The following is a 14,854-nucleotide window of genomic DNA, read 5'->3' on the forward strand; positions in this document are numbered from 1 at the left end:
AGATTTCTGTTTGCTGAGACTGAAGTGTTTCTGGGAATGCAGGTCTTTTCAGTGCTAAAATAAGAACAGTCCCTCCACCATTCGGATCTGCCTAGGACTGAGTGGTTCCTGGGATATGAGACTTTTGGCACTAAAACCAGAAAATCCTAGGCAAAGCTGGACAAGATGGACATTCCATAACATGGATAACAGAATTGCATATGAGAAGCATGGAATGAACTATAGTAGGTATTGTCACATGGATGACTTGGAAGCCACATAGCTAAAGATGAGTGGCTTAAACATGAGTTTGACAGGAAAAGTTTCAGGATCATATTTTCCAAACTAAAGCAAATGGATGGAGGTAAACTTTTGCATCCAACAAAGACCCATGGGTTATTAGGATATGTAACTGCAGCACCAGAACCTTACATGAAATTTAGTGCTGAAAGATAAAGGTTAAGAATTACTCTCCCAGAAGTTATATAAACGGCAGTACATACATAAGACAGAATACAATGTCCCCATTTAAAAGTATGGTAACAAAGAATCTTAAAGCCAAGGGAAAATGCTACTTAAGGGGAAAAATCAGGCAGTAAAATGGTAGCTATCATTTTGAGGTAGTAGGATCTCAACCATGTCAGGAAAGTGTGCAGCAATAAAGGCTAGGAGAGAAATATGCTACAATGTTATTTTGGTTACTTCTGGATGGTGGGATCATGCATGGATGATGTTTTCCTTCTTCTTGATTCTTGTCCGTAACTCCCAAATTTCTACATTACCATGTAATCAGCCAATAAACAAAATAAATAAATGAGGGGAACAAGAAGACTTCTCCATGGTGGACATGTTAGAGGAGAATCACCCAACATGGGAGGTGCTGAGAGGTGTGGACCTTTCCCAGGGAAGACTCTCCAGCATGCAGCTGTGGGGAAAGACATCCGGGCACCTTTGACTGGGGCTGAACAGAACACAGAGGACTACGCCACTGCCAGGAAGGAGGTGGGGCTCACGTTTTCCTCAGACAACCTGTGGCAACAAGGGAGGGATCTCATTTCTGCTATAACCAACCATTGCCTGATTTTGCAGAGACTGCTGCTCTGGCTATATTGTTGCCGCCATCTGCCAACTTTGTTGAAAACTTAACCGGGAAGCTTGGCTGGACAATGTAGTTGGATATAGGACAGTGTAGTTGAGATTTAAAAGTATCTCTTTTGACCATTTATATAGCCTAGCTTTGGAGTCAATTTAGTTATGCAACATTAAAGGGGTAGATACTCATGGAAGGCTGTGGAGGTGGGGTGGGGGTGGGAGGAAGTGTCCCGTTTAAGTATCCCAGATGCTCTAGCAGGACCTTGGGAACTTTTGGAGAAACGTCTTCATGTAGGTGCAGGTGGGACTTTTCTGATGTCCACTTATATTCTTGCCCTCAGGGCTCCACTGACACTCTGATCTCCCTTGAAGGGGACAGTAGTACCCATAGTTGGCCATATTCCTTGCTGTAAAACCCAAGGCATTAACCAGAAGAGGGACTGGATATATGTGTGAGTTGGAAGAATGGCCATAGAGGCTCATTATCCTTCACTGTAACTTCAGAGAAGGGCTCTTTGATATGTATCAAAATTATAATATGGGGAATGAAAAACTTCCAGTGGAGTGTGGTTTTGGAAGGACAGGAACAAAGATGTCCATGGTTTCTTTCTTCTGGTTGAGTTCCCTCCTCCAGTATCACCTGTATTATTAGTAAACTCAATGCAAGAAAGCTAAGCATGGCAATGGGAAGAGCAAGGAACAGAAAATAAAGAAAGATTAGTTTAAACTGGTCCAAGTTTAAAGCTAGTTTAAAGCTAAAAAAGAAGGTAAAGGAAGTCTGAGTTATCTTCATTGTCTAGTTGAGCTCACCAGAATAAGAGAGCCAAAATGGATTTGAGGCAGAAGCTTATAAGTGTGAATAAAGACTGCATTTTCTTAACGTATTTTCTGTGTCACATTAATCTTGGGAACCAAGTGTAATAGCAGGCAACTGACAAGAGTCTTGGTGTAGTGTTGTGGAGGAAACCCAAGCATCTGAGAAGTATAACTAGCCTTGCAGCTTTCTTTTCTTTATCCTACTACTGCCATTGTTTGCACATAAAAGAGGTCAGAGTCAGTAGAAAGAAGGGTGGCCTGAGAAGTCCCCAGTGAACTGCCCTTCTTTTAAAAAGGCAGTATGATAAAGTCATTCATCATGGGATAAGATTTTAAGCTGAGCTTCCTCGTCAGAGCACATTATTTTCGCTTATTTCAAATGTAAATCCTTCTGACTGTTTTTCTTCTCTAAGAATACTTTACATCTCTAGCCCTGCCTACCACTGCTCCCCAGCAAGAATCATCTACTTCAGCCAAGCTGTTCACCTTAGTGCCCCCCAAATATACTGTAAACATCCCCACCAGCAGGCTTTTCTCAAATTCACCCCCCTGCCTAGTCCATCCTTCTCTCTTGGAAAATCAGACTCTTCTTCCCTTCCTAAACTGAACACAAAGCCTCACCAGGCCTTCCTCTCAGCCCTGCAATTCATTTTGATTGCTTCATCTGGGTCTTTGTTTTTCACCTGAACCACAGCTGTTTATTCTGTTGCTTCAAAGATTCAGTGAAGTTTTGTAATAGGAAATATTTCTGCAGGATATATATTGTTCTAAAACTTAGCCACTTGGAAGCCACTTTCTGTATACATGAAGTGGACTGGGTGCCCAAGAGACTATACTTTAACCTCACAGCTAAGTAAAGAAATTATTGAATATCATTCCATTTCCTACAGTAAAATAAACAGGCTCCCTGGGGCGGGGGTGGGGTGGGAAAGCTCTGTGAACCACTGTGGCTCTTTCCTGGGACTCACCTTAAAAAACAGTCTACAGTACCCAGAGTTTATATAGCCCTTAACTTCCAAGGAGGTCACAGTGCCCCTTAATATATAGACACAATATTAATGACCCATTAGCAATAGGATAGGGGCTTGGAGTTGTTTTGCCAGCAATAGGGATGAGGCAGCACACGATCTTTTGGTCTCTTACTACTTGTGACCAAGGAAAGCCATTTTCCAGCCAGGGTTGGGCCTTGGAAGGGAGCCAAGCTAATTGATCCACAAAGTGCCCTTCCTTGACCTAGAACTTTAAACACTTCTGCTCACCAACCAGAAGTGATTCATTCTTTCAAGGCTCTTATGGTCTTCAATTCCTCACATGACTCCAGGAGAGTGGGCTCTGGATTCTGACTATCTGAATTCAAATCCTGGCTCTTCTCACTAACTTGGGTAAATCACTCAACTTTCTTATGTCTCAGTTTCTTCATCTGTAAAATAAAACTAATAATGCCTAACTCTTAAGATTGTTATAAGGATTCAAAGAGATAGTATATATCAAGTCCCGAGAGTGATGTCTGGCATATACTTGCTTCATGGTAGTTATTAGTATTCTTCACTCTTCTTCAATGAAGAAACCGATAGCTGAAGTATCTTGCTCTGCAGGATTTGGTTTGCTCTATAACCTGATGCCAAGAGCTTCTCCCATCTTCATTTGGTTATCAAACTAGATTCCTTAATAACCATTCCTTAATGCCTCCTTCCAGCCCTCAGCTCTCACCCCCTGCCCATTTTGACATTATTTGGTACTTTTTTTGGGATCAGACACTGCCATGGGTACTTCAAAGAAACATCAAATAAATATTGTCTCTGCCCTCAATGAGCTCAACAGTGACCTCTGGAGGTGGGCCAAAAGGAAGGCAACATACCCTATCACAGTGAGCATAGCCCAAACCCACTGAGATTAGGCATATGCTGACTCAGCTCCAAAATATGTTTTTAACACAAAGTTGGGAAAGTCACAATAAAAGGTCAGGGAGTTGTGTTATAAGACATTCTTGTTGTGTGTGTGTGTGTGTGTGTGTGTGTGTGTGTGTGTGTGTGTGTGTTTTAATGAGGATTTGGTTTCCTAACAAGGTGAGAAAATTCCACATCTATTGCATTATACTGGATACTATGAGAATATCTATCTATCGATCTATCTATCTATCTATCTATCTATCTATCTATCTATCATCTATCTACCTGCACACCTATTTCTTATTTCATCTGGGTACTAGGCCCTTGAAGAGCTTCCAATCTAGCAAAAGTCTTGAAACAATTTTTAAAATAATGCAACAAAAAGACAAACGTCTGATTCCACTTATATAAAGTAAAATAGTCAAATTCATAGAGATAGAAAGTAAAATAATGGCTACCAAGGCTGAGTGAAAGGGGGAATAGAGATTTATTGCTTAATGGGTGCAGAAGTTTAGTTTGGGATAATGTAAAAGTTCTGGAACTAGACAGTGCTGATGGTTGACAACGATGTGAATGTACTTAATGCTACATAACTGTACACTTAAAAATGGTTAATATAGTAAATTGTATGATGTATATATTTTCCCACAATTAAAAAAATAATGCAAGACTACAAAAAACCCACCTCAAATGCTAAATTATGCAAATCAGGTTGAATGTCATTTTTTTCTATAATGAATTCAGAATAAGGAAAGCCTAAGAAAGACTGAAGTAGCTCAGGAAAGTGTCACAGAAAAGGCAAAATATAAGCTGAGCTTAGATGAAATGGTACAATTTGGAAAAGAGGAAGAGAGGGGAGAATGGAGGGAGCAGAGGCCCAGAGATAGTGATAAACATGACCTGAACAATGAGCACAGTAGCCCCACAAAAGGAGGTGAGTGTGACTAAGAAAACTGTAAGGACTATGGCTTCTTGAGTGGAGTGAGGCCTGACCACAGGGGAACTTGAACAATAGGCAGACATTTGAATTGGAAGCTTTGGGAACTAAAGATTCATTGTCGTGCTATACGATTTAACTTTTTACTGCTAAAATCTAAGCAATATCTGCAGTCTAATTAACTATAATGAGCCTGGTTTTGATAATACAATATAATTATATAAGGTGTCACCATTGGTGGTGGGGAATCTGAGTGATGGGCACAAGGGACTTCTTGGCACTATTTCTGCAACTTCTTGTGAAACTGTAATTATTTCAAAATAAAAAGTTAGAAAATTAATGTTTGAAAAATCAGTCTGCCATGCCTGTGTGTGACCGAAAGCATACAAATTAGAGACAGGATGGGAAAAGTTTGTTCTAAGCAAATATTTCCTCATTTAAACACTTAAACATGGTTCATTCAGAAAAGAGATTGGTCCCAGATAAACAAAAGTCTCATTTCCACCATTTAGTCAAAGAGAAAAATTTGAGTTTGCTGGATTTGAGAGCCAAATGCTATGCTGCCGGATGAGGATGTTTGGTTTTGGGATTTTGGAGTTGAGAGTGACCTTCTAGTCAGCCATCTACAGGTGAGTCAGGCCCTGACAGGGCAAACAGCAATCTGTTTATAAAGAGATTGTGAGTGACTCATCTGCTCAGATGTTAGACCAGCTAAACTAGAGTTTATTCTCTAGAAAAACACTGCTAAAGTCTGTATTATACAGAGAAGGTACTGGGCTTGGTATAAACTTCTGCAGTAAGTGAGTGGGCATCTGGCTGTACAATATACTCATTAAGTGATGGAGACTCAGAAGTTCATTATTCAAACCTCATCTGCTTGCCCAACTAAGCCCATTTAGCATCCAAAACCCACAAAAGAAAAAGCTGACTGCCAAAACTCATGCACTGCCAGAGGCGTTTTTGGTGGTTGGTGGCTGGCAGGCAGTTAATGTTGAACAATGCTACAAATATACTTGAACAATTCACAAGGGTTCATGGGGCCCCAGTAGGGTAGCAGCTGGTCTCAGTGTGCTCCGAGCATTTTGAGTGGTTCCGGGATCAGCAGTGATACCAAATCTGAATTTGCACTAGTCTGGTGAATACCACTCACCCCACCCTGGTCCTCCCTGAGACCTCACCTCACCCACCTCACATACCACTGGAGGCTCTTCAGCATCTGAGCCACACAGGCAGCCAGCAGACAGTGGCAGGCCTCTGGGTGCCCTGGGTCTTTTGCTGAGCTGCCCCAGGCCTGGTACTGTTAGTAGCTGGCCTTGGTTTGGAGCGTGGACTCTCTCACACACCTCCATATCCAGCATAGGCAGCTTCCAAAAACAAATCACTGTGTAGCAACTACCAAGTAGCCTCTGGGCCGGTCACAGGCAGTGGCTGACCTTGGCTACACAAGGAGCACCCCTAAGGGGCCCCAAACCAACACACATACAGTGGCTGACTTCAGACCACAACAGAGCACAATCTGATTATCCCCACAAGTGGTACACCCAAAGGGCAGTCTCAGCAGGCACCAGAACTCACTGGGGCAAATCTCACTCTGTGGGGTTACCACCTGCATAGCAGCTCATACACTTTGGTCGTGACCAATGCTCACAGCCAGTAAACCTGAGGGTCGACCTCATCCATTGACATGCAAACAGCAATCAAAGCACACAACCCATACAAGGGATACCACTGTAGCACCCAGCTCTGTTAACCAGGGAGATAGTACCACTGGGTCACATAGGACATCTACTATATACTTAAGCCACCTAGCTAAGAATGAGAAACATAACATATCTACCTAATACATAGAAACAAACAAAAAGAGGAAGCCAAAAATGAGAAAACAAAAAAACATGTCCCAAATGAAAGAACGTGACAAACTTCAGAAAAAGAACTAAATGAAATGTAGGCAAGCAATCTACCAGATAGAAAGTTCAAAACAATGGTTATAAGGATGATTAAGGAACTTAGTGAGAACTTCAACAAAGAGATGGTAACATTTAAAAAAAAAAACAGAAACCATTAAAAAGAACCAATTGGAAATAAATACAATCCATACAATAAATACAATAAGTACAATAACTGAAATGAAGAGTACACTAGAAGAAATCAAATACAGATTAGAAAAAGCAGAGGATCAGAGCAATGATTTGGAAGACAAGGTAACAGAAAACATCCAATGAGAACAGGAACAAGAAAAAGAAATTAAAAAAAAAAAAATAAGGATAGTATAAGGGGCCTTTCAGACAAGAGCAAGTGTAACAACATTCACATCGTAGGGGTACCAGAAGGAGAAGAGAGAGAGAACAAGGATTTGAAAATCTATTTTAAGAAATAATGACAGAAAACTTTTCTAACCTGGTGAAGGAAATAGATATACAAGCCCAGGAAGTGCAGAGATTCACAAACAAGATGAACCCAAAGAGACCCACACCGAGACACATCATAATTTAACTGGAAAAGGTTAAAGACAAAAAATCCTAAAAGCGGAAAGAGAAAGTCAGCTAGTTACTTACAAGGGAGCTCCCATAAGAATGTTAGCTGATTTCTCAACAGAAACTTTGCAGGCCGAAAAAGATTGGCCTGAAATATTTAGAGTGATTAAAAGCAAGAGACTATAGCCAACACTGCTCTACCCAGCAAGGCTATCAATTAAAATTGAATGTGAGATAAAGAGCTTACCCCAAGAAAAAGATAAAGGAATTCATTACCACCAAGCTAAGTCAGGAAATGTTAAAGGGACTTATTTAAGAATGAGAACGGGAAAAAAACTAAAACAAACAAACAAACAAACGAAAAACCCACATAACTATGCATAATAGAATGCTCATTGCTATGTACCTATCAGTAATCACTTTAAATGTAAATAGATTAAATGTTCCAATCAAAAGACATAGGTTAGCTGAATGGATATGAAAACAAGACCCATACATATACTGTCTACAAGAGACCCATTTCAGATCGAAAGACATGCAAGACTGAAGGTAGAGGGATAGAAAAGATATTTTAAGTAGATAAATGCCATATGATTTCACATACATATGGAATCTAAAGAACATAATAAACAAAAAAAAATACAGAAACAAACTCATAGATACGGAGAACATTTTAGGGTTACTAGATGGGAGGGGAGTGAGGGTAGGTGAAAAAGGAGAAAGGGATTAAGTACAAAATGATAGTTACAAAATAGTCATGGAGATATAAAGTATAGCGTAAGGAACATAGCCAATAATATTGTAATAACTGTGTATGGTGTCAGAGGGACACTAGATTTATTGAGGTGATCACTTTGTGAGTTATATAGATGTCTAATCTCTATATTGTACACCTGAAACTAATATAATATTATATGCCAACTATAACTAAAAATTTTAAAAAAATTAAAAAGTACAAATTGGTAGTTATGAAACAGTCAAGGGAATATAAAAAGTGCAGGATAGGGAATATAGTCAATAGTATTGTAAAAACTATGTATGGTGCCAGGTTGGTACTAGACTAATGGGAGGATCACTTCGTAAATTATATAAATGACTAACCACTATGCTATACACCTGAAACTAATATAAAATAATATCAAATGTCAAATGTAATTAAAAATTTAAAAAGAAAAAAATTAAAGAAGAAAAGTCGAATGTCAACAAGCAAATTTTCTTCCTTTTCCTCCTTGGATTTTTTTTCTAAAGAGCAGATGTTGATTAGGGTGGACAGTGAGTGAAAGCACAGGAGTTAGAGGTGAATAGACCAAAGTTTTGCCACCCTGAAGCTTTGGGGATGTTGATTTTAAGCTGGTTATTAAGAAACAAAAGACTTAGAAAGAATCTTTGACTCTCCTCTTTTTCTTCCTAAGAAGTTCAGTCCAAAATACCTGCTCCAGGAAAGAAATCTTAGCTTATTCACCTTAGCCTAATTTGAGTTAAGTACCATAGACAGGAAGGCGCCAAGCAGAAGGGCTTGGTAGCTAGACTATCCCCTGTATCCTATTGAAGCATGAATTTATATGCTAGGTATGTTAGGCTCTTCCTCAATTAGCTATAAATCACCCATTTCAATTTTTAAATCTAAAATCCCATCGTGCCCTTTTCTCTTTTGTCCAAAATGGCATATAGACGCAGTTTTGCCTATCTTTGAAATGTTCATGGTTATGTGAATTCCCCATGCACAAGTATTAAAATTTGATTTTCTACTGTTAATGTGTCTTTGTTAATTTGATTATTAACCCAGCTAGAAGAACTTACGAAAATTATTATTTTTTAGCCTCCACAGAGGTCATCCTTCCAGATCATCTCTCGTAACAAGTAGCTAGCCTGTTCTCCTTCTGCCTCCCCTTTAGCTGATTGGGACCTTGCATGAGACATTTGAGGTAAATCCCATCAGCTGGCTTTAGCTGGTTGCCCAGATAAAGGCCAAAAATGGAGGTGGGAGAGTGATGAGAAGCAACTTGAAGCTCTTTTCTCTGTTTTTATCTTCCACTTGCCCTTCCTAAAGTTTATATTTTTCACCCTTTTTGGTTTCTTGCTTCAGAATTTTGTGTGTGGGTGGTGGGGATATCAGGCTCTTGCTGCTGGTATAGTTTGTTTTCCACCTTGCATAGCAGCTGGCTTCCTTAATGCTTCGGAGGTAACTCAATTATCTTGATTGTTTCCATTTGAGCTACCAAATTAAACCAGCCTGTCATGAATATACAAAGGATTTATCATTTAATAGCTGAATTGCTGGAGTCATTAAGGAATATGAGTAAAACAGCCAAGTCATTGTTAATCTTGCAGAAAATGTAACTGTGGAGAAGGCCATGGCTTCCTGTTGTATCCTTGAAGGTTTCACTCTGTGAAAGGATGGCTTGTATTTTGCCTTTCTGGCCTTGGGAGTTGGAAGCATAGTTTGGGGGTGAGATAAGGGGCATGGCAGGATAAAGGGAAAGCAGAGAGGACTGTTCGAGTCTTCTGAGAGCAAGCTGTGCACTTTTGGTTTTTGCATAACTCTTCAGACTCGTGTCCTACAAAGTTTGCTCCTAAATTATTTGTATGATTTCCTGGGCAGGTATTTGCATTCACTGGGGCAGGTAGCTCAGTTCCAGTCCTTCCCACTGCTCCAGTGTAGCTCCAGAGAGAGGACAGAGTAAGTTTACCAAGGGGACTCAAAACTTTCATGTCTTTCTTCATCACATCCAAAACTGGGTTCCCATTCAGCCAGTGGCTGATGAAGGTCCTTGACCTGGACCTACATCAATTCTTCTGCAGAGCAGAACAGTGGACCCCAAAGCCAGGCTGCACATCAAGCCAAAAAACTAACTTTTTACTGTGTGCTAGAGTAGTGGTGGGAAAAGGGGTTCCTGAATGGGAAATCCTTGAGCACCTCTTAGCAGTTGACTGTGTAATTTGCCCTGCTATCAGCCTGTGCTCTTTCTCCTGTGAACACACTAGGCTAAAAAATTAGCCCTATGGTGAATCATGGGTATATGTACCCACACGGGGAAGGAGATGAGTAGGCATCGGAAAAGTCCCACCTGCACCCAAAAGTTCCCAAGGTCCTGCTAGAGCATCTGGGATACTTAAACGGGACACTTCCTCCCACCCCCACCCCACCTCCACAGCCTTCCATGAGTATCTACCCCTTTAATGTTGCATAACTAAATTGACTCCAAAGCTAGGCTATATAAATGGTCAAAAGAGATACTTTTAAATCTCAACTACACTGTCCTATATCCAACTACATTGTCCAGCCAAGCTTCCCGGTTAAGTTTTCAACAAAGTTGGCAGATGGCGGCAACAATATAGCCAGAGCAGCAGTCTCTGCAAAATCAGGCAATGGTTGGTTATAGCAGAAATGAGATCCCTCCCTTGTTGCCACAGGTTGTCTGAGGAAAACGTGAGCCCCACCTCCTTCCTGGCAGTGGCGTAGTCCTCTGTGTTCTGTTCAGCCCCAGTCAAAGGTGCCCGGATGTCTTTCCCCACAGCTGCATGCTGGAGAGTCTTCCCTGGGAAAGGTCCACACCTCTCAGCACCTCCCATGTTGGGTGATTCTCCTCTAACATGTCCACCATGGAGAAGTCTTCTTGTTCCCCTCATTTATTTATTTTGTTTATTGGCTGATTACATGGTAATGTAGAAATTTGGGAGTTACGGACAAGAATCAAGAAGAAGGAAAACATCATCCATGCATGATCCCACCATCCAGAAGTAACCAAAATAACATTGTAGCATATTTCTCTCCTAGCCTTTATTGCTGCACACTTTCCTGACATGGTTGAGATCCTACTACCTCAAAATGATAGCTACCATTTTACTGCCTGATTTTTCCCCTTAAGTAGCATTTTCCCTTGGCTTTAAGATTCTTTGTTACCATACTTTTAAATGGGGACATTGTATTCTGTCTTATGTATGTACTGCCGTTTATATAACTTTTAAGACATAATACAACAGTGCTAGACCTTTCCATGAAATTTAGTGCTTCAAGATTAAAATAGGTGACTTTGAGGGCTTATAATCTGCCAACTACTGTTCTAAGTGCATCACACTTATTACCTCATTTAATCTTCATACAACTCTATGAAGCAGGTGTTATTATTTTCCCCAGGTTAGAAGCACAAAGTAGGGCTCAAAAGAGTAGAGTAACTTGCTCAGAGGAACACAGGTAGTGAGTGGCAAAGGTGGGCTTTGAACCCAGACACTATAGTGCTAGAGTCTGTGCTTTTAACAACTATAAACTAGCCAATCCTAGAACTAAATGCAACCATTAAGGCAGTTTACAATCTAATATACAACATACAATGACATTTTCTGGTCAAGAGAAGTGTCTTTGGGATCTAATAAACGTTATGTCATTGGTTTATATCCTACACTCATAACATCATTATCAGCCATAAATAACAGACCTTTCCCAAGGATGTGAAGAATCTCATGGGAAAGCGGATAGACATAAAAAGTTATTCTTGCTTCTTTGAAATGTTACCCTGTATGTATCAATTATATAAGATCTACTGCTTGTAAACTTAAAACTTAATTAGGAGAGAAATTGCCCATCAAGAGAGTAATTGCAGTGTTACATATAACAGGGGCAATTTCCCATTTCTGTAGTAAGCCTCTCTTTCTTCAGAGTAGCATTTTAAACACCTCTCTCCCAACCAAATATAGATGGTTGCACTTCCAGGACTTAGGTTGCTCCTTAGCTCCCCTTTTCTCTTCTGCATCTTAAAATTCTCCCTATTTCCCCATCCAGAATCTCTGAGATTCAGCCCTTTCCTTCTCCGGTCCCTGCATTCCAATCACCAAAGTACTGATGAGGGTGTGGACTTTGTTCAGGATCAAAGCCTCCATCCCCTCTTGTGAGCATATCTCCACCAAATAACAATTGATCTGCCTAGCGAAATTCATTACCGTGCATTCCCAGAAGTCCTGATTTCCAAGATATCTCTCTGGGTGTCTCCAACAGAGTTCCACGATTTGCTCTGCACTTCTCTGCACTTGTTCCTCATCTTCCCCCTCGGGCAACCTCCCGATTTGGCTCACCCTGGAATATATGTCTTCCAGAAAAGGAACTCCCTCAAAGGAAGCCTGCCCCAGAGCTGTTATTGAGAAAGGGGCACCAGCCTAGAGTCTCAATAGCCAAAGACCAATGGACATTGTTTCTTCCTCACCCTCCTCCAGTTGAGACCAACTATTTTGCCCCACATTCACCACCATACTAGCAGCAGAAGACTCATCCTGAAAAAGTCTGTACTAGACCTGCGGTTGTGAATGATGCCCATGCTTGTACTGTCAAAGGCCAAGGACAAACCAAGTCACTTTTCTCCTTTCTGCTCTTCCTCTTCCATTTACTTTTCTTCCTTACATTTGTCCCACTGTCAGCAGCAAGGGGTGCCCCTCCAATGAAGCCTGGCCCAGAGCCACAGCTAATCCTGAGGCATCAGGCTGGGCCCTCTAATACAAAGAACAATGGACCTTTTATCTGTCTCACTCTTTCGACCTCTGCTTCCATGCCCCATATTGACTTCATCAATAGCAGATGGTGAAGCCCCTGCAAAAGGCTTCGGTATCTGAGCTGGGCCTATAAAAGATGCCCAAGCTTGAACTGTCAGAGGCCAAAGACTAGCCACAATCTTTTTGTCCTTTTGATTTCTCCCTTTATGGCTGCTGTTCTGCCCTACTTTTATCTTCCCATTGTCTGCCAAAGCATCCCCCTCAGAAGATGGCTGATATGGGCTTGTTGCTGACAACAGAGCACCAGTTGGTGCCTTGCAAGTCTTAGTGAGAACTGATATCTTTTCCTCCTCAACGTTCCCCATTGGCTTCCTGTTTTCATGCCTCACATCAACTCCAGTATTAGCAACTGCAAAGCCCTCACAACGCAAGTCTGACCCAGAACTGGGGCTGTGGAAGATGCCCGTGTCTGCAGCGTCAGAGGCCAAGGAAGATATACACTCTCACTTTCCCTTCTATTCCTCCTTTTACAACTGTTTTTCTTCCTTATGTTTCTCTTGCTGTTAGCCCCCTGCAGTGCAGCATGAGCAGGAGTCATATGTGGACATAGGGCATCAGCCTCTGCTCTCAGATACAAACTAAGCACAGATCTTTTATCCACCTCATCACTCTCTCCTTCACCCATGCTTTTTTGTCCCAAGTTTTCCCCACTACTTGTAGTGAGTGTAACATCTTCAAATGGAGTCTGAATTGTAAGCAGGGATCCTTCAGGTGCTGCGGCTGAATCTGTGTCATTGTCTGGGTTTCAGAGCCTCCATCAGAGCTTCCGTCAGAGCTAAAATATCTTTTTCCATGTTGCTACCCCCTCCAACTTTTCTTGGCGTTCGTTTCTGGATCAGGTAAGATGTTTACCTGGAGCAGATAGAGCAGAAGTAATCCAAGAGGCAAACATGAGTTGTAGTCAAAGTTATCAAAAAAGTTCCTTCTGGAAGGAGAGTATCAAGTATCAGATCTGTGGGTTAAAATCCAGGTTAGTTCCCAAAGATACCTGAAACAATTAAAGAATAGAGCAGGTTGAAGAGGTGGTGAATGAGGTGAGGGTGTTCTCATACATCTGATCTAATTGGTAGCTAGCTCATTCATTTAGTGCTAGACCTTCTACAAAAAAACTCTATTCCTAGTACGGCACATCTACTGATGACCCTGGACTCCCTCAAAGTACTGATGGGTGGAATGATTTTCAATCTTCATCAGCCTTCGATATCATCTCTATCTTTGAAAGTAGAGGACAACACTGGAAAAACAGCAAAATGACACAAATATTTGCATACATATTTCCTTTTGCATTTAAGGGATAGAGAGATTGGTTAATGGTCAGGTACAGACTTCAGTATTGTTGGCGTTACCTTTGATGCTTCAGATAACCTCAGGCAATCAAACCATTGGTGAGAACTCTGTGGTTGAGCCTATAAAATCAGAGAAAGAAAGCATCATCAAAGTCAGTCTGACCAGGTGCCCCTGGGAGCCAGTCTGAGCAGACTCTTACCTGGCTGTCCTAGAAATGCTTTGTCAGAGTTTCTTCTTAAGTTCACTCTTTTTGGTTCCATGTGGAGAAATTGGTGTATACACCAATGACTCAGAGAGTCTACATAGTTTGGTAACACATCTTTATCAATTGATGAAGAGAGTCTGTTTAGTTCAGTATAGTATTAGGATTCAGTTCTCCTTCACTGATTTCTGATTCTTTGAAAGTTGAAAATACAGATTTGGGCTGAGGGTCTTGTTCCATTAGCCAGTACAATTCATTCTTCATGCATTCGAGGTAAGCAGAACTAAAGAGACAGTTTCTATTTCACAAAATCATAAACCTTCCAGTCCTGCTGCAAATTCCAGTCCTTTTTAAGCTTTCTACTGTGCTATATATATGTGCAACATAATCTTGGAATGAGCTAATTATTTACATAATATCCTTTCTCTCTGAGCAAACATTTTTATTGATCTTTTGATCAAAAAAAGAAAGAATAAATCAAGGAAGGATCAAACTCTCTTTCTCAGTTATGACTGACACAGAGGGCTCAATGAAGTCCCTGTGTTTTCTTTTGGTAAGAAAATGTAACCACACAACAGAGCAAAGTGAGGCCTGGCATTGACCTAGTTGAGTTAGAAATGAAAAACTTGTTTTTTTT

The 14,854-nt window shown here is 40.9% G+C and overlaps 1 long non-coding RNA gene across 1 annotated transcript in view; it reads right to left on the reverse strand.

The window, feature by feature from the left end:
- The window catches only part of LOC112484014, a 16,856-nt gene extending 2,720 nt beyond the window's left edge, over positions 1-14,136 (reverse strand). Inside the window, exons 1-2 of the long non-coding RNA XR_003047855.1 lie at positions 14,075-14,136; positions 13,581-13,716 (exon numbers count right to left, since the gene is read on the reverse strand). This is a non-coding gene — a long non-coding RNA (uncharacterized LOC112484014). The remainder of the gene's footprint in view (positions 1-13,580; positions 13,717-14,074) is intronic.
- Between the last annotated feature and the right edge of the window lie 718 nt (positions 14,137-14,854).

This window comes from Pteropus alecto, unplaced genomic scaffold, assembly GCF_000325575.1.
Source record: "Pteropus alecto unplaced genomic scaffold, ASM32557v1 scaffold1027, whole genome shotgun sequence".
Classification (NCBI taxonomy): domain Eukaryota; kingdom Metazoa; phylum Chordata; class Mammalia; order Chiroptera; family Pteropodidae; genus Pteropus; species Pteropus alecto.